The sequence below is a fragment of the Lacerta agilis genome, chromosome 9, assembly GCF_009819535.1.
Source record: "Lacerta agilis isolate rLacAgi1 chromosome 9, rLacAgi1.pri, whole genome shotgun sequence".
Lineage (NCBI taxonomy): Eukaryota > Metazoa > Chordata > Lepidosauria > Squamata > Lacertidae > Lacerta > Lacerta agilis.
Window position 1 is genome coordinate 41,600,718 of NC_046320.1, and position 19,790 is coordinate 41,620,507.

Below are 19,790 nucleotides of genomic sequence, written 5' to 3' on the forward strand. Positions count from 1 at the left end.
AGAACATTTGATGAAAACAGCATCCTCCATATTTGGATGGGAGGGAAATAAATGTGTTTCCTCTACAGGAAAGGAAAGTGAGAGCATGACATGAAAGAGTGATGAGGACTCCCCCAGAGCTACTGTGATTCAGTTGAGAAAAAGATAATAGTAGTGAAAAGTTTTATGAGAGGAAAAAACTATAAAGATCACGAAGCTTTTAAAGAGCATTGAATATGTTGCTTTATAGGTTTTTTTTCTCTTTTTGATTTTGAAGAAAGCAAAAGGCAGATCCATTATAGGCTAAAGAAAGCAAAAGACCGGTCCATTATAGGCTTTCTGATCATCCACTTACTAGAGAGTAGTTTTTTTTTTTTTTTAATGGATGTTAGTAAACAGAAGAGCTTCCAAGTGAGAATGTCTACTTTCTTCTACAGGCTGCAAGGACAAACAACATAGAGCCAGTCATCAAGATTTTGCTTTTAATGCTTAAAATAGTCTTAAAGACTTTATCCGCAGCATGTTGTTGCCTTGCTCTGGACAAACCAGCAGCAAGAGTTTGTTATTGCACTGTATCAGAAGAGTTTGTATTTGTGCAAGTATACCTAAATCATAGCTTTTTTTGTGTGAAAACAAACTCTGATCCTTTGATGACTAATTTCCTTTAAAGGTGACCCAAAGTAAAGAGATACTTGGTTCCAGAAAGTGGTAACATCTGCAGAATACCATCTTAAGGTCTTAGTTCATTCTTTGAAAGGTTTTCCTCTTTTGGATCCTAAAAGCATTTTTATATATAGTTCCAAAAATTGATTCAATATGATAGACTGATTTAACAAATGTCACTTGCAAAGTATATGAAGTCATAATACTATTAGTGGGGTAAAGGAGAGGTGCATGGTTGGTGTTTGTTTCCTAATTTCATTTTTATGTCTGTATATTATATATGCAACCTTGGTGTATGTGTCTTTAAGTTACAAGTGGAAGAAGCAGTTTTTGACTGCAGCTGCTGGTTATATAAGAATAATAATAATTTTATTACCTATACCCCACCCATCCGGCTAGGTTGTCCTAGCCACTCTGGGCAGCTTCCAACATATATAAAAACATAATAAAACACCAAACATTAAAGACTTCCTAATACAGGGCTGCCTTCATATGTCTTCTAAAAGTTATTATTTATCTCCTTGACATCTGATGGGAAGGTGTTCCACAGGGGGGTGCCACTGCCAAGGATGCCCTCTGCCTGGTTCCCTGTAACTTCACTTCTCGCAGTGAGTTAACTGCCAGAGGGCCCTCAGAATTGGACCTCGGTATCTGGACTGGACAATGGGAGTGGAGATGCTCCTTCAGGATCTACCTCTGCTACAGCTATTATCATCCTTGACCATTGGCTATACTGGCTGAAGCTGATGGGAGCTGGAATCCAACAACATTTGGAGAACACCATGTCTGCTATCCAGAAGAGTAAAGAAGAAGGGGATCATACCTGTTCATGGTCATTGACTATCTTGAATCATGTGTACACGTGTAGGATCTTCTCACACCTCAATATTGTGTAAGAGACAAGGCCAGGATGTACAGATTTTTGTGACACTATTTACCTGCACACGTGCACATACATTGAATTTGTGAAAAGGCTTTTGCTGAGTTTATCACAATAGAAAGCTTCACACATTGGCAAGGACTGATGCAACAGTCATCATAAGAATAGTAACAATTGGGATACATTGAACAATCTTGCAATGTTAGAATAAGGCAATGTAGATTGAGAAACATGGTGAACTTTTCATTATTTTAAAACTGCAGGGGAAAAGGATAATTTATTAAATTGGATTGAAGTAGAAAAGGGAACAAAAGGAGCAAAATATTAGTGTAGAGTGGTCTATTAAAGATATGCATTAACAGAATTGAATTATTTGATATATCCCCCATCGTGCTTTGTAAGAAGGATTATTCACACGTGGTATAAAAATCATGAGCAGGAACTCAAAGGGGCTCATGACTGAGCAGAAGGCACTTCTGCATGTAAAAAGAAAGTCTCTGGATTTGTACTTATTCCCTTCAAGCTGAAGTCACGCCCCAAACCCCCCACTTATATACCAATCCATGGAGTTCCCTATTTATCACTTGTGACTTTGGGATTAAACAGTGAAAGGGAAATAGAAAATATCCACTGGTGAATTGAACTATGCTTGTTCTGCTTTGAGTGGCTCAAATTCATGGATGAGAAGGCTACTAACACTGGTCGATATATTCTACCTCCACCGTCAGAGGCAGTCTCTGACTATCACTTTCTGGGAGTCACGAGTTGGGAGAATGCTGTTGTGCATCTGGGTGGCCACTGCAAGAATAGGATGCTGGACTAGATGGGCCATTGTCCTGATCCAGCAGACTTTTCTATATGTTCTATATATTGGGATACACTGAGAAGAAAAAGTGATTATAGGGCAGGGGTGGATAACCTCCATTCCTCCAGATAATTATGGACTCAACTCCTATGCTGACAAACGGTCAAGTATGATGGGAGCTGGAATCCAGCAACATTTGGAACGTCACAGGTTCCCCATAAGAAAATTTGCTGGTGGGGAGTACAAACTTCCTTGAAAACCCTTCCCTCTAGATAGGTATAGGTGGAGGTTCCATGGAGTACTCATTCCTCTTAAGCCACTTCAGCATCACACGGTAGAAAAATAAATTCAAAAGTTACTTTAAACTCTTTAGAGCATTACAAAACCGTTATTTCTGACATCTGATCGCCTGAGTTCAGTGCTGAACCTGCTTTGGCTTATCCAAATTACAATCTTCTCTGGACTGTTCTCCGGTAGGCTGCAGCAGCTTGGAGGTGAAACATAGCAGTGACCACTGTCAGGCTTAGCAATTTGCTGTGCTATAGAAATGTCTATCATGGGAATGTTTTTCTATATCTCTTTTACTCTTTTCCTCTGTTCGGTCCTGCTCCATCTCTGACAGCTCTGTTGTCATGGGCGCTGTGGGAACATCACCATTCTGTGGTTCTTTTTTATCACTGTCAATGCTGTCACATTTGAAGATCAGAAGCTCTGTAACCATATCTTCTATGGCAGTTTTACTAGATGAGATATCTTTCAGAGAGGAGGGGGCTGCCTTGGAATTATTGGATTCTTCTTTTGTAGATTCTTTAAGAAAATGGTGAGCTCAGTGTTCTACTGGAACCTTTGTGTTTGTATACTTCCTAAATTCTGATATACTTTTAATGCATTATATTAAGGTCCTTGTCAGTGGGGGTTTTAATGTTCCCTATTGGACATTTAGATTTTCCAGTTAGAGTTTTTCTTTAAGTTGGCATAATGCTTACCCCCTGTTTTCTATTCATTTTCTATACCTTTCAACAACAGGAGCTGAAATCACTAGGAGATAATCCCACCAGGTTTCTATTACACGTTCTATTTGGTACCTCTCACTTGCATTTACAAATGACAGTGTCTTGGGTAGTAGGATGGAGAAAATATACACATTTGAATTGTGTATGTCTCTTTCAAGATGTATGTTCATTGTATATTGAGAATTCAAGAGTGAGGTATTTCAGCTCCTGTTCTTTTTAAAGAGAAGTATCCTTTATTCTAGTCTTTATAGTTCAGATCCCGTGGAGATGATCACTTTTGTTCAGGAGCCCATTGCTAAACTTTTATTTTGCAATTTCATCTGTTCTTATCTGAAAACATTTCTCTCTTCAACTTTGCTCATTTTGCGTTGTCTTTTCTTCCCCTAATGTCCCAGCCTCCCTCTAATCTGGGCTGGTACAGAATTTTCTTTTCTTTTCCAGCAGCAAACACCATTTTCTTAATATTTACTTATTTGTCAGAAATCTTATTTGCTTTTTCAGTGAGAGAACTGTACAACCTACATTCCCCTTGCAGCCCCTTCATTACTTACTTCTTATTCTGTGTTCATGGTTATGAATCTATGGATGATGATGATGATGATGATGATGATGATGATTTATTCAATTTATATACTGCCCTCCATCCAAAGTTTCCAGGGTGGTATATAACATTAAGAACATAATTTATGTAGCATAAAAAAATTACACACATAATAATAATAAAAGAATCACAATAGCAGTCTCCTCACTCCATTTAATGGGTCATGCCCACTGCCCTGTGCTGACCTCAATGCATTAACAGGAAGGTTAGAACAGAGGCTATGTGCATACAAATGTATGTTTGTAAAGACTTCTCCAAGCAGTCAAGGACTACACATATTGCATGACTGCCAACTGGGCCTACTTTCCAATAAATGCATAATTGAATGATCAGGACTAGGGATGGAAGGATCGGTTAATTTCAGTTCTCTTGGTTTCTTCTTTCAGTTTATGATTCCCCCTCCTCCCACAACTTTAAATTCAGTTCTCTGCATAATAAAGCAATTTGCAATTTGTTGGAGAAGGGAGGAGTAAAAAGGAGAAAGTCTTTCACCCATGCCACCACTACCTCCTTCTGTTGGGTGGGGAGTTCAGGGGGAACTGTGGGGGTTGGGGAACAGCTTTGGTTGAACCTAAAAACATGCCCATTTTGTGCTTGCAGTAAAGTAAGGGTAGCCAAGAAAGTGCCCCCCCCAGGTATTGCTGAAGTACAACTCCCATTAGCCCAAACAAGCATGACCAAAGATCACACAAAATAAATGGCTTATATTTCATACCCTCCAACATTTCTCAGATGAAAATAGAGACATTCTATTCTACATCAGTAACACTGCTTGAGAATTTCCTCCTGGTCAAGTACAAAAGTTATTAGAGGAAACACAGAGAACAGCAGTATTTTAAGCACAGAAGTCTTTGAATTTATGTATAGTATTTAGGGAAGCCTGAGGGAAAAGAAAACACCAAATCAATAAGTACAAGTGTGTGTGTGTGTGTGTGAAAGAGAGAGAGAGAGAGAGAGAGAGAGAGAGAGAGAGAGAGAAGAGAAGACTCCCTGGAAAAGACCCTGATGTTGGGAAAGATTGACGGCACAAGGAGAAGGGAACGACAGAGGACGAGATGGTTGGACGGTGTTCTCGAAGCTACCAACATGAGTCTGGCCAAACTGTGGGAGGCAGTGGAAGACAGGAGTGTGTGACGTGCTCTAGTCCATGGAGTCACGAAGAGTTGGACATGACTAAACAACTAAACAACAAAGAATGGAAAGGCAGAAAGTGATTTGAATATTTTTGAGGTGGGGGAAGGAAAGGCTTGCATTTGGGAATTCAGGACTATGCATGACCAAGTGAGACACCATAATGGCTTAAGAGATTTTGTGAAGGTGCTGGTATGCTCGTGGCTATTGGAGACTATGATATTTATGACTATGCCTTAAGAAAACTTACAGAAGCCTATTCTTCTGTGACATAGTAATACCACAGACTGTACCTAGTAATTTTTAGCCACCAACATCTTCTTTTATTTATTCTGTCAACAGGATTTTATGCAAGGTGATGGAGCTGATGGGAGTTGTAATAACTTCTAGAGGGCACCACATTGGCTTGCCCCTGCACTGAAGAAACCGCAAGCATTAAGAACTGTTAACAAAACCTTTGCATATAAAAAAAAATAAGAAATTAATGTGCCATGTATTCAGGCAAACTGCCTTTGAGAAATAAAATGAGGGTTATGTGGATTTCATAATTTTGGCAACTGAAACAAAGACAGCAATCCCCGGGAAAGACTAGCTAGTGCAGATTTCAAGCCATCCCGACCTGTTTCCAACTAAGATGCAATAATTCCCTTTTCTTCAAAAAAATCCCCTTCACTGATTTTATAATTGATTATATGAGTCCCTCTGAAAATGAAGAGATACAATTTACTCTAAAGTGGCACATATCATCTTGAAATATTTTTTCTTGGAAGATTGGCTTCAGCCAGTTACTATCACTTCAGACTATTATGTATTTTACCCCCAAAATTATTTTAAACTGGCACTTTCAATATTAAAAATCAGTGAAGCAGGAAGCTAACATGGTTCTTAGTCAACATGTTTCAGTTCTGATGTTCACGATCACAAATATAATAGGACCGCTAATGAGGGAATGCTTCAACTCTGCTGCTTTTGTGGCTTTGAGATAAATCACCTGAAGTTTACCTCTAGGAAGCTTTTGGACTGCATTTAATCTCTAGGTTCCCTTGGAGACCATTTTCCAGTCTATATTGCCTCTTTTATTTAAGAGAATAAGAAGAATAAAAAAGTATGATTTCAGTTTGGAAGCAGGTATCCTCTTTACTATACTTGTTCAAAAGCATTGCAGCACCTTATGATGATTTGCCCAAAGTTTAAGGCTGGTACCTAATTCTCCAAAATTTGTTTTTGTAACCTAGTGTCAAAGTATATGTGGTATTTAATGACTCTTTGCATTTAAGTTCTTGTGAGTATTTTCTTCTTCTTTTTAAATGCAAATAGCATTAGTGAAGGCAGTGACGATTATTGGAACAGAAACAGGCATGGACACGAAATGTAACCCTTTCATCCTCTGCTATGATGCTGACTCTGAATGTAGTATGTGCTTTGGGTTACAAAGAGTGGTTTGAGGATTCTTGGAGTTGTGTGTACATCTCTGTGTGAGAGAGAAATGGGATAAATAGATATGTGGTTATTTTATTTTATTTCTTTTTTTGTTTGTTTATTACATTTATATTCCATTAATCCTCCTTGTTGTTGTTTAGTCATTTAGTCATGTCCGACTCTTTGTGACCCCATGGACCAGAGCACGCCAGGCACTCCTGTCTTCCACTGCCTCCTGCAGTTTGGTCAAACTCAAGTTAGTAGCTTCGAGAACACTGTCCAACCATCTTGTCCTCTGTCGTCCCCTTCTCCTAGTGCCCTCAATCCTTCCCAACATCAGGGTCGTTTCCAGGGAGTTTTCTCTTCTCATGAGGTGGCCAAAGTATTGGAGCCTCAGCTTCGGGATCTGTCCTTCCAGTGAGCACTCAGGGCTGAATTCCTTCAGAATTGATAGGTTTGATCTTCTTGCAGTCCATGGGACTCTCAAGAGTCTCCTCCAGCACCATAATTCAAAAACATCAATTCTTCAGCGATCAGCCTTCTTTATGGTCCAGCTCTCACTTCCATTAATCCTCCTAAAGGAGTCTAAGTGACAGAATCATGGAACTGTAGAGTTAGAGCGGACCCAATGGATCATCTCATTTAACCCCCTGCAATGCAGGAATCACAGCTAAAGAATGACTGACAAATTGCCATCTATCCACTGGTGAACAACCTCCAATGAAGGAGAGTCTACCACCTTCTGAGGTAAGAAAAGACACAAACAATGAAACAATGAAAACATCTAAAAACATTTCCATGCAGATGCAGGCTGAGAAATATCTCTACTTAAGGCTTGTTGGAAGAGAGATGTCTTTAGTTGGTACCGAAAAGACAACAGAGATGTTACTTAATATTTCGCAGGAGGGAATTCCAAAGGCTAGTTACCACAACAGTAAGGGGGCCAATTTATATACTGTACATCGCAGACCTCCTGATAATATGGGTATGATAATATGGGGAGCCAGTGTGGTGTTTTGGTTAAGAGTGGTAGACTTGTAATCTGGGGAACTGGGTTCGTGTCTGCACTCCTCCACATGCAGCTGCTGGGTGACCTTGGGCTAGTCACACTTCTTTGAAGTCTCTCAGCCCCACTCACCTCACAGAGTGTTTGTTGTGGGGGAGGAAGGGAAAGGAGAATGTTAGCCGCTTTGAGACTCCTTCGGGTAGTGATAAAGCGGGATATCAAATCCAAACTCTTCTTCTTCTATGAGCAGGAGACCCTTACACACCTACTTTGTATCTCATCTTCCTTACTGGAGTTAGGAACTACAGGACAAAAGAACCTACAGGAAACAGGTACTTTTAAATATCCTCTATTAGTCCTTGAATTTTGTCAGCTACATGATAGAGAACACAATTCACGAATAATTCTAAATGTTAGTTTAAAACAAGCAGAAACAGATAACAGATGCTATAAATAAATTGCAACTTGGAAAGTCCCCAGGACCGGATGGGTTAACAGCAAAGTACTATAAGACTTTGAAGGACTGGTTAATTCAACCATTGAAAGAGGTTTGCAATGGAATGTTGGAGGGAGGTAGGGCACCAGACTCATGGAAAGAGGCGTATATCACATTGATTTTGAAACCAGATTCGGATAAAACTTTAATGAAGAACTATCGACCTATATCACTGTTGAATGTGGATTACAAAATCTTTGCTAATGTCATGGCCACGAGATTAAAGAGAGTGTTGAAAGAATATATTCACAAAGATCAAGCGGGATTTTTACCCGGAAGACATATAAAAAGCAATACAAGGAATATTGTGGATATATTAGAGAGATTAGATAAAAAGATAAATACGGAAGCAGTATTGATGTTTATAGATGCGGAGAAGGCCTTTGACAATATATCTTGGACTTTTATGAAAAAGAACTTGGAAAAGATGAAAGTTGGTGATAGATTTATGAATGGCATTAATGCCATCTATAAAGAACAGAAAGCTAAAATCATTGTAAATAATGTGATATGCGAAGAAATTAGAATTGAAAAAGGCACAAGACAAGGGTGCCCTATCTCCCCGCTACTATTTATTACGGTCCTGGAAGTACTCTTGAGCAGGATTAGATCAGAGAAGCATATAAAAGGAATTAGGGTGGGAGAGAAGGAATATAAATTGAGGGCCTTTGCAGACGATTTAGTACTATCCCTACAGGATCCTGAAACCAGTGTGCCTAAAGCTTTGGAGATAATTGAGATGTTTGGGCAAGTAGCAGGATTTAAATTAAATAAAATAAAAACAAAGGTTCTGACAAAAAATATGACATCTATGCAGGTGCAGAAACTACAAGAACAAACTGGATTAAGTTTTGTTAAAAAGGTAAAATATTTAGGAGTGAATTTAACGCCGAGAAATCTGAACTTGTTTAAGGACAATTATGAGAAACTTTGGAATGAGATTAAAAGAGACTTGGAGAGCTGGACAAGATTAAAATTGTCTTTGATGGGCAGGATAGCAGCCATAAAGATGAACGTCCTACCCAAGATGTTGTTTCTATTTCAAACACTTCCGATTATAGATAAGGTGGATTGCTTCAAAAAATGGCAAAAAGATCTATCAAGATTTATCTGGCAGGGGAAAAACCTCAGAATTAAATATAAGATTTTAACGGACTCTAAAGAGAGAGGGGGATTCTCCCTGCCAGATTTAAGGATTTATTTTGAGGCGGCAGCATTTTGTTGGTTGAAAGACTGGATTAAGTTAGAGGACACAGACGTCTTGGACTTGGAAGGACATGATAATGTATTTGGATGGCATGCCTATCTTTGGTATGATAAAGTTAAAGCTCATAAAGCGTTTAAAAACCATATTATAAGAAATTCCTTGTACCAGGTTTGGATGAGGAACAAAGACTTGTTAGAGAGGAAAACTCTGAGATGGTTGTCTCCAGTGGAAGCTAAAGCATATAGAAGACCTAACATGTCTGCAAGGTGGCTGAAATACTCCGATATACTGGAACAAGAAGGACAGAACTTTAAGTTGAAAAGTTATGAGCAGTTGAAGGAAGGTGTTACTGACTGGCTACAGTATTACCAGATAAATGAGGTTTTCAAATTGGATAAAAAACAAGGTTTTCAAATGGAAAAATCTAAGCTGAAAACTGAACTAATTGAACCAAACACAAAGAATCTTTCTAGAATGTATAAACTGTTATTAGAGTGGCATACAAAAGATGAAATGGTTAAATCAGTGATGATTGACTGGGCTAAAGATGTGGGTCATAATATAATGATGGAGGACTGGGAAAAACTGTGGAGGGAAGGAATCAACTTTACTGCATGTAATGTATTAAGAGAGAATATGATGAAAATGATTTATAGATGGTATTTAACACCAGTCAAATTAGCTAAGATGTACCATAATGTGAGTAACCAATGTTGGAAGTGTAAGCAGGTTGAAGGTACCTTCTATCACATGTGGTGGACATGCCCAAAGGTAAAGGACTTCTGGGAGAAAATTTACAATGAGCTTAAAAAAGTGTTGGAAAACACCTTTTCCAAGAAACCAGAGGCCTTTCTGCTGGGCATGACCAATCATGAGATACCCAGTAAGGACAGAACTTTCTTTATGTATGCCACAACAGCAGCTAGAATCTTGATTGCAAAAAATTGGAAAACTGAAGTTACCAACTATTGAAGACTGGCAGATCAAGATGATTGAATATATGGATCTCCCAGAACTGACAGCGAAACTCGGTGATCAGAGGGAGGGAAAGGTGCAAGAAGAATGGAAGAAATTTAAAGACTATTTAAAGAAACGTGAAAAGATAGAGATATGAAGGGAATCAGTGGATAGTTGAGGCGAAAGCAATAATAGGTTAAGTGAAAATAGGAGGTTTGTGGTAGATGTAGGAATTAAGGATTTTTTTGTATTATTAAAATAAGTTCTGATTAATAGAGATTGATAATGAGGTAGATAAGTTTTTAAAGAAGATTTAAAGTTGTTACAAAGTTACTAAAGTATATTTGAAATGAACACTGAAGAGAGGGTTTGAGGAAGTCCATCAAGTAAGATTGGAATAAGTTTAGCATATTTTGAAATTTGTTTTTTTAATTTTTGTTTAGTTAGGTGTAGTTTGTAGGTTGTATTTTGAGTTGTAGTGGTTTGTAGTGGTATGTTTTATGTTTTCATGTTTTTTCCTGTCTTTTTATTTGAAAATTTCAATAAATTTTATTAAAAAAAAAAAAAGCAGAAACTCGACCAGGATTTTTATGGAGGCATGAATATACTACCACTTCAAGATGAAAGGAGCCAGAAGACAATTTTTGTTGCAGAACCAAATTTTACATCATTTGAATTTTACATTTACTACAGTGGAACCTCGGGTTACGTACCATCCTCCTTACGAATGCTTCGGGTTAAGAGCTCCGCTAACCCGGAAGTAGGTGTTCCGGGTAGTGAACTATGCCCCTGGGTGCAAGCAGAAGTCACACGGTGGAGGCAAGGTGGCAGCGGGAGGCCCATTAGCAAAAGCGTGCCTCAGGTTAAAAATGGTTTCGGGTTAATAACAGACCTCCGGAACGAATTAAGTTCATAAACGGAGGTACCATTGTAGTTGCTTACAAGGATCATTTATCTTTGCTGATTACTTTATCTGCAGGTCATTGCATTTATTTGGATATCTTTAAAGATATTACAGAATCAGCCACCATTCTAATGCTTACATGATTACTTATTCTGGAATAAATGAAGAAATGTAAAGGGTATAATGTAACATTGATTCAACCCCCCCCCCCTTTTCCCATTTCCAAAAGTTAAAAAAGTATGTCATGGTTTGTGCTTGGAAGATTGTAGTGGGAAAAGCCATTTTAAATTCTACATAACCAGGATTAAGAGGACTTTTATTAAATTTTCATCTTTTATTTTTTATAAAACCATAACATACATGACTCATAATTAATATCAAGTGACCTACAGTATATGCTGTCACCAATAAGTCCAAATCATAATTGAATCAAGTCTACATGCCTACACAACATTGAAAAGGAGATAAAAAAAAATTTTTTTCCAAACGTGTTCCATGAGGGGTAATAGAGTCTATGAATGTGATGGGTCTTCAAACATCTCCAGACTTTAATAGATAAGTAACATTCTTGTTCAAATAGTATTTCTAATTATCCTTTAAACAGTTCACATCTATGACTAATTTGCCTGTAAAATATCTCTGCCAATCAAGTGCAGGCTTTCTGATCGCAGCTTCAGAACCTGTCAAATATTTGAGGATCCACCTACATACATTTCTAGAGCCACATTAATTATTTGACTGCCTTCCCACATACTGCCAATGACTTTTGCAACTGATTGGCGTTAAGGAAAGTGATTATAATTGTTTTGTTTTTATATATTTTGTAAAAACAAATTGTACACTATTTAGCATTGATTATAGAGAGTGCCTTATATAATTTGGAAAAGAAGCACACATAAATATATATGTTGTTTTTCAGTCGTTCAGTCGTGTCCGACTCTTCGTGACCCCATGGACCAGAGCACGCCAGGCACGCCTATCCTTCACTGCCTCTCACAGTTTGGCCAGACTCATGTTAGTAGCTTCGAGAACACTGTCCAACCATCTCATCCTCTGTCGTCCCCTTCTCCTTGTGCCCTCCATCTTTCCCAACATCAGGGTCTTTTCTAGGGAGTCTTCTCTTCTCATGAGGTGGCCAAAGTACTGGAGCCTCAACTTCAGGATGTGTCCTTCCAGTGAGCACTCAGGGCTGATTTCTTTAAGAATGGATAAGTCCATGGGACTCTCAAGAGTCTCCTCCAGCACCATAATTCAAAAGCATCAATTCTTCGCCGATCAGCCTTCTTTATGGTCCAGCTCTCACTTCCGTACATTACTACTGGGAAAACCATAGCTTTAACTATATATTCTTTCAACCTGGGGTCAGGCACAGGATTCTTCCACAAGGAATGTGTGGCCGGTGGGTGGCATGTAAAGAACATGCAGTGAGGGTGGGGCAAGACAACAAGGCCACTGGGAAATGATTCCCCCCACCACCACCTGATTCAAAAGCTAGAAACTGGCTGGGACATGCATTTGTGCTACAACAATTGTGCTCTGATTCTAGGTTATACATTTCCAAGAACTTCCCTGACCCATCACTCAAAATGAATGGGTGTTTTAAACACTAAAATACTTCTTATTCAGTTACTTTTGCAAATTAAGAATTTTATGTAGACATACAGGACCGTCTTTAGCATATGTGCCACCAGGGTGCAAAGATCCACCCAGCACCCCCCCCCCCCCTGGGTTTTCAGGTCAAAGTTGTTGAGCTTTTTCTAGGGGAACAAGTCAAAGTTGTAGAGCTTTTAAGGAGGGGTACAGCGGAAATCGCTAATGCAAAAAAATTAAAAGTGGCAGCAGTAACTCTGTCTTCCGTTTTTGAGATCATGCAGAAATGAAAGACACCACTATGGGGCAGCGCCAGATACATTGATTCTGCAGCTCTTGCACAAAAGAGAACGGGAATGGCCCAGCGATAGACCGCAATTGACAGCATTCACCCACGGTTAACCGGTTGGACACCCCTGAGGTAGATACCTAAGAGCTTAGGTGGCTTCAGCAGTGGGTGCCTGGCGCCCCCCAGAATTCGGCGCCCGGGTGCCCTGCACCCCCAGCTAAAGGTGGCGCTGTAGACATATGATGTTGCTTTATAATCTTCTCTTTTGTTGCACTTTTTTTTCAACTTGCATTCCATGATGCTTCCAGATTTTGACATTTGTCTTGTGTATTGTAAACTACAGGCTCAGTTCTGCCCCTTGTTTCAGAGGTTTTCTGCCCAATATTTTAAATAAGAGATATGACTAAGTAAGTGAAGACAAAAACTGCACCTTGGAGTCCAAAATTCCCTTTTAGGCTGTTTTGATCCTGGTTTCTATTGTGCTAAATGGAGCAGGAAGCATCGTACTGCAGAGACACAACACTAATGATGCTCTCCCTTTAGCTTCTTTTCCCTAATTTATGCAGCATTTTCCTTTCTTTTCTAGCAGCAGATGTTTTTACAATTTTATGAGGCTTGACTTCAATGAAACAACAGATATTTACATTGAGCCTCTGCACTGATTTTATATTTTATATTGTGTTTATTTATCTGTCTTAAATAGGGCTGCAAACGTAATCTGCTTAATTAGTAGAATAACCAACTAAGGGTTTAGTTGATTAACCGATGGATGTGATCAGTGATAGCAGTTTTAACGGACAGAGTGATGGGTTAAGGCATACATGTTCATATTTTAGGATTCTCAGTTGCAATGTGATACTCTAATTGGAAATGAAAAGCAATATATTTGTCGGGGTTTGGGTGCTGGAGCTCCTCGTGCACGGCCTTGGACTGGTTATGCACGAGGCACCAGTTGCGGGGAAAGCGGCCAGCGTTCCGCGTGCTTTTGAGCACGGTCGCCGGCCAAGCCTCACAGTCTGAAGGATGTTGAGTAAGCCAATTGACGACTCCGATGAAGTGTGAGTTCCTAATTGCCTTCTTTAATGAACGGTTGCCTCGTGAAATAAAATATATACCCTGACTCTGAATAGACGGACCAGTTTAAAGAAATTAAATTTTTTACTTTACTCCCCCCTTTAACCCCAAAGGAAGACAGACACCGGTTGTATCTTTAGTGGCTTCGGCAGAACCCGCATAGGCTCGTCCCCTAAGCTAAGTTCTCCTAAGCTTAAAGTCCCTGCGCGCCCAATCTTCCGCGAGGCTAACTAAATAAACTAAAACCGAAATATCTTCCGCGGGCCTAACCCTAGGCTAACCTAAAAGAACCTATCTAAAACTAAAACCGAATGATCTTCCGCGATCTAACTCTAACTAAAGAAAAACCCATCCAACCCATCCAGCCCGCTCCTAGTCCCTTAAACTAAACTTGACTTCAACTAAAACCCAACTAAAAGAACATAAGAAGAACGTGCCTAACCCAAACTGAACGTGCCTAAGCGGGGTGCCTCTGCCTTTTATTAGGGAACAAACGTGACATCATCAATAACGCCTTAACCAATAAAATCACTGTTGCTGCCCTCCAAAAGGGCGGGAAGCAAGTTTAACGCTCATTAACAACTTTGAACATGACCGGAACTATAAAATAAAGGCGGATTAATCTCATAAGTGAACCACACTATTCATTCATGCTTTCACTTTCACTTTTGCGCGCAGTTATACCAAAAATAGACCTCGAAAAACTCATAAAATAACCAAATAAATATGAATCCATGGCGGATCCGTGAAACGTATTCCGACATATCATCTTTCTTTTTTTGTTTTAAATTAAATTAATTTTGATTTAGTTATATAAAAAAAAGAAGGTTAGAGATATCACAAGCATTTATCTGACACAAACATTACCATTTGCTTCGATATAGACCTCGACATAAAATGGCGAACGTCGACAATGCCGACAGTGTCCACATCAAAGTCTACATCAAAACTGTGATATAAACACCAGCAAAACCATCAACATCCACCCCCTTCATAAGAGGAAATACTTGTACAATAATGTAGCAATAAAGTCATGAAAATAACAAACCACTAGCCGAACATAAAAAGTGATCGATCCGATACACTGTAAACCTTTTAGGCATATATAAATACTTCAATATGTAGTGTAACACAACAAATCACCTCATAAGCATGTATACTTTCGCGTGCAGCGTAAAACAACAAATTACTCCCCAAACACAAGAGAGGACCTGATACAGGTCCAAAATTAAAAATAACAGATAACGACTGCCCAAACATAAGAGAGGTCCCGATCCGGGACCCAAAATTAAAGTATAACTAGAGCTGGGGCTACATAGCCTACCCAGACCCCTCCCCCATTTTTTTAATTTTTATTTGGAAAACTTAAGTAAAATGGATAAGGTAACAGAAAAGGGTTGTGGCTCTGAGGCTACAGAATCGAGGGAACTTTAGATTCTGGACTTACCACAGCGACCACAGGTAACGGGGAACTAGGGTCCGATTCCAGAGAGGGGATTTAAGCCACCTATGTACAAGTGTTTTTCGCCACAAGAGGGGATTTAAGCTACCTATATAAAGGTGTCCCAGCCAGGATGAGGATTTAAACCATCTACGCAAGGGTTTCCAGCGAAACGAGATGGGATTTAAACCAGCTACATAAGGGTCTCCCATCAACAGCAGGAAACAGAGTGAAGGGAAAAGCTGGGAACCTGGTTTACTGCCAAAAGGTAGCATATAGAGGGGGATTCTTTAAAAGAAAATAGGGGTACCAAAAGGGTAGGACGCCACCAGACTTGACATATATATCTTGAACAAATCCGAGAATGACCAATTCTTTGACCAAAGGAAATATTTCAAATAAGGTATATAAGTGTTACCACATTTTGAACTACAACTTTTGCAAGCACAACGTGGAGATTTAGGATTATTGAAATAAAACATATATGCATGAATATGTCTATGACTAGAACTGCACAAAGACGATGCTTTGACCTTACATAAACATTTCCATATCATCAAAATTGTGACGCTCTAAATGGAAACCATTTCAGAAAAGTTTCATATATATAAACATCCATATCATTAATTACCAAGCTATATGGAAAACACATGTAATATGCGAGGCGGATATTTCAAGAAGCATACAAAGGTAAATATGCAATTTTTACAAGTACAATATAAAGTACAAGACAGGTTTAGAACTGCAAAATGGTGTTGGAGAGGAGGATGAAGACGATGAATGAGTTGCCGGTCGTCTTCCTCTCCGATTACACACGACCATGTAGAAGAAATAGTCCTGGAACTCAGGAAAAGTTCATGGAGCTCAGGAAAGTACTGAAACATCGAGTTCTGAAGAAACAACGATACCTGTAGAAGAAAGGAGGTTAAGCAAGCAAATCAAGGTAATCTGCTAGTGAATGCAGGTATGGGAGTAACTGGAACAAATCCAGGCAGCCAGGAAGCAGAGGGCTGCCCAGGGGCAAACAAAAGGCCTAGGCAGTAGGAGGGTAAGGCAAACTGCCCAGAACTCAACTGGTGCTATTTGTTGAGCACTTTTGAAGAGTTGCTGCATTTGACAGGAAGTTGAGAAGTTAGCGAATAGCTAACAACCAGAGTTAGACATCACGGCTTGTGATGAAAAGGGAGTATCGAATTTCACGCAAAGTTTGTCCAGCGTGTTTCTTGAGTGAAGAATGGAGTTGAGCACACAAACAGGTGTGGGAAATAGGGGTTCTTTCCGCAGAAGTAGGGACAGTCCTTCGCTGAGAGGATTAAGCAACAAGGGGTTGTCGTTGAAGATGCAGGCTGGCAAGTACCACACAGGGTTACATGACTTGATCTTCAGGTGAAGAGTTCCTTGCGGAAGACAGTACTTTTGAGCACAAGGAGGAACCACCTGAAGAGCCTGTAGTAGAGTTCTTGGTTGATGCAGAAAAAGATACTCCAGAAGAATACCTGGGGAGATGCGGAGCATATTTGCAATCAGGTAGAGAGCAACAGAAAGCAGGTGAAAAGGGTTTGCGGTTTTGGTTGGAAACAGGTATGCTGCAAGAAGTGATGGCAGCAATCTGTAGGCACGGTGAGTACCATTCAAAGCCAGCCAACAGAATGCCCATGCAAAAGACAGCACGGAACATAGCAAGGAGCATCCCATGGATGACGATTGGATCACTGAGACAAAGGAAAGTTTCAACGGCGTGAGAGCGCTTGAAGATGCTGCTGAACAGAACTTGTAGACAGGAGAATTCACCTTACCAAGCAGTGAAACTTTCCAGGGGAACTTTGCAATAGGCTTATAGCAAAGGACAGTTTTAAGACTATCAAGGGAACGCTCTAAGGTCAATGACTGTGGAGCTTTATCCATGAGGTACTGACGGAGAGTAAAGGGTTGCATGCGATCCTGGTGTAGCAGCTCTTTGATTAGGGCCTCTGCTGCAGCGAGCTTTTCTGACGTCAGCGCCCATTGGTCGACCCATACAGGGGGTCCTTCCTTCCATGTGAGTGGAAGAGCATGTACTGGCGCTGATGCAAAGGCCCACATCAAAAATGTGTATGGACAACAGTTCTTGCTTTAGACAATAAGTCTCTACCCCAAAGGGTGATAGGCACATCCATAACAAGTGGACGGAGCTGCACCATGGAGCCTGAGTCTGACTGGAAGGTAATCGGATGCACGCTCTGGTGGGCGGGTTCGAAACCTCCGACTCCGAAGACTTCCTGGGTGACAGTCGTTGCCCACTGGTCAGGCCAATCCTTTCTGGCGATCACTGTGACATCTGCGCCTGTATCAAGAAGACCCTTGATCTTTCGTCCACCCATTTCTAAGACGAGATGAGGGCGTTCTTCTGTAATCTTGATTAGCGCCATTGCTGCCTGAGGAGGCAAAGAGTCTACAGGAGCTGTAGGTGTGGAAGTAAGCAAATAGAGTCTGGCAATTTCCAAACCTTTTGTCAGGACACAAGGAACTGTTGAGAATCCTGGAATCAGCAACTGCGATGAATCTGTGATTCGAACTAGGCCTGCAGTCAGTGTGACTGTGGCAGGGAGGCGATCCATCCTAGGCAGGATAAGGCAAATCGAAGTGTCTGGGAATGGACCACGAATGGATGTTGGCAATTGCTGAGCAAACCATGGATTTGAAAAGTAACAGTCCTCTGTTAAGAAGAGTGGTATACCTGGGACAGAAGATTCTTCTTGTTCTTCGTTGGCAGTGTCTGAAGACATCTTTTTGGCTTCGGGTTTTTTGCACTGCTGAAGTTGGCAACTCTGAAGCTGCTTGGCGTTGAGTTGGCAAACTTGAGGTTCTTCCGTTGGTAAAAGTTGCTGATGCTGTTGAACCTGCTGGCATTCAGTCAGTCGTGCATCAAACAGGCAGGATGGAACTTCTTCTTTGACACAAGGCAATCGAAGTTGTTGTTCATGATAATTGCTTGGTTGAGGCGGGCTGAGCTTAAAAGCTGGAGGTGACACAAAGGTGTGGACATTGTTAATCGGAGTGATGTTTAAGCTTCCATAAGAGGGAGCTGGCTCACTCACTTGTAGTCTTTGGCCACATGGAAAGTGATCATCAGCTGGGTTGCAACTTGAATATTGCTGTTTCATCAAGGGCAAATGTCCTTCAGCGATAGGCTGACCTTGATTTGAAGGTGAGTAAAGCTCAGGTGCTGCAAGGTTGACCTCAGTAGGATGTCTTCTCAACGTTGAAGGCAATTCTGCGATCAGAGACTTGACTGTGATTGCTTGCTGTGAAGCGGGGTTAACATCAGCAGGAACTGAAGGGCGGTTAGCTGAAGGTGAACTGAATGCTGTATTCTCTACTGGAACCCTTTGAATAGGTAAGGCAGATGATGAAACCTCTGGAACCTGAATGCTTGATGAGGTCACATCTTTTCTCTGGACATCTGGAGAGTAGATATCTCTCTGGATCACTCTTTTTTCCTGATGACCTGGATAAGGAGTAGCGTTGTTCACCTTTCTGGGATGGTTGACCTTCATGATGTTCTTGAACTTGCACCCTATTGTTTTACCGGGGCCGGGGCGCGGCCCGCAGAACCGTTTCCCTGAACTGGAGATGAGGTAGGTGATGTGTTTTGTGGATTCAAGCGACAATCATTCGCCCAATGAAATCCTTTCTGACAGATGGGACATCTCTCTGGCGGCTTGGCAGAAGGCCTTGGCGTTGTTGTGCACTGCGACCGGAAATGCCCATCGCCTCCACACCCATAGCACTTCTTGACTGGCGTAGAGCTGTCTTGACGTGGCATCTGTACCGCAGCTGCCAAGAGTTGTGCTTTGTAGGAGTGGGTACCAACATTCTGGCAGACGCGTAGCATCTCAGTCAATGTGGCATCTGGGCGAGCTGCAACTGCTGTTAGGGCATTCTTGCAGTCATCATTGGCATTTTCAAAGGCGAGTTGTTTTGTCAGCATGTTTCTGGCATGACGATCTTCTATCTGGCGTTCCACTGCAACAATCAGGCGATCCACGAAGTCCCCATAAGGCTCCTTTGGACCTTGCCTAACTGCAGCGAATCCTGATACTGAGCTGGCATCTGTGCGATTGGGTAATCTGCGCCAAGCTTTGACTACGATGTCTGCTATGGTGACGAGTGCAGCATCAGGTATGGCTAGCTGTTGATTGAGATTGGAGTAATGTCCTGATCCTGTGAGCATATCTTCTGTGGCGAGTGGCGTTGCACGTCTGGCTGCTACTTCTTTCCACTCTTGCAGGCACAGAAGAGCATCTGTAGGCGACAGGAAGGTGCGAAGAATCAACTTCCAATCAGATGGCAGAA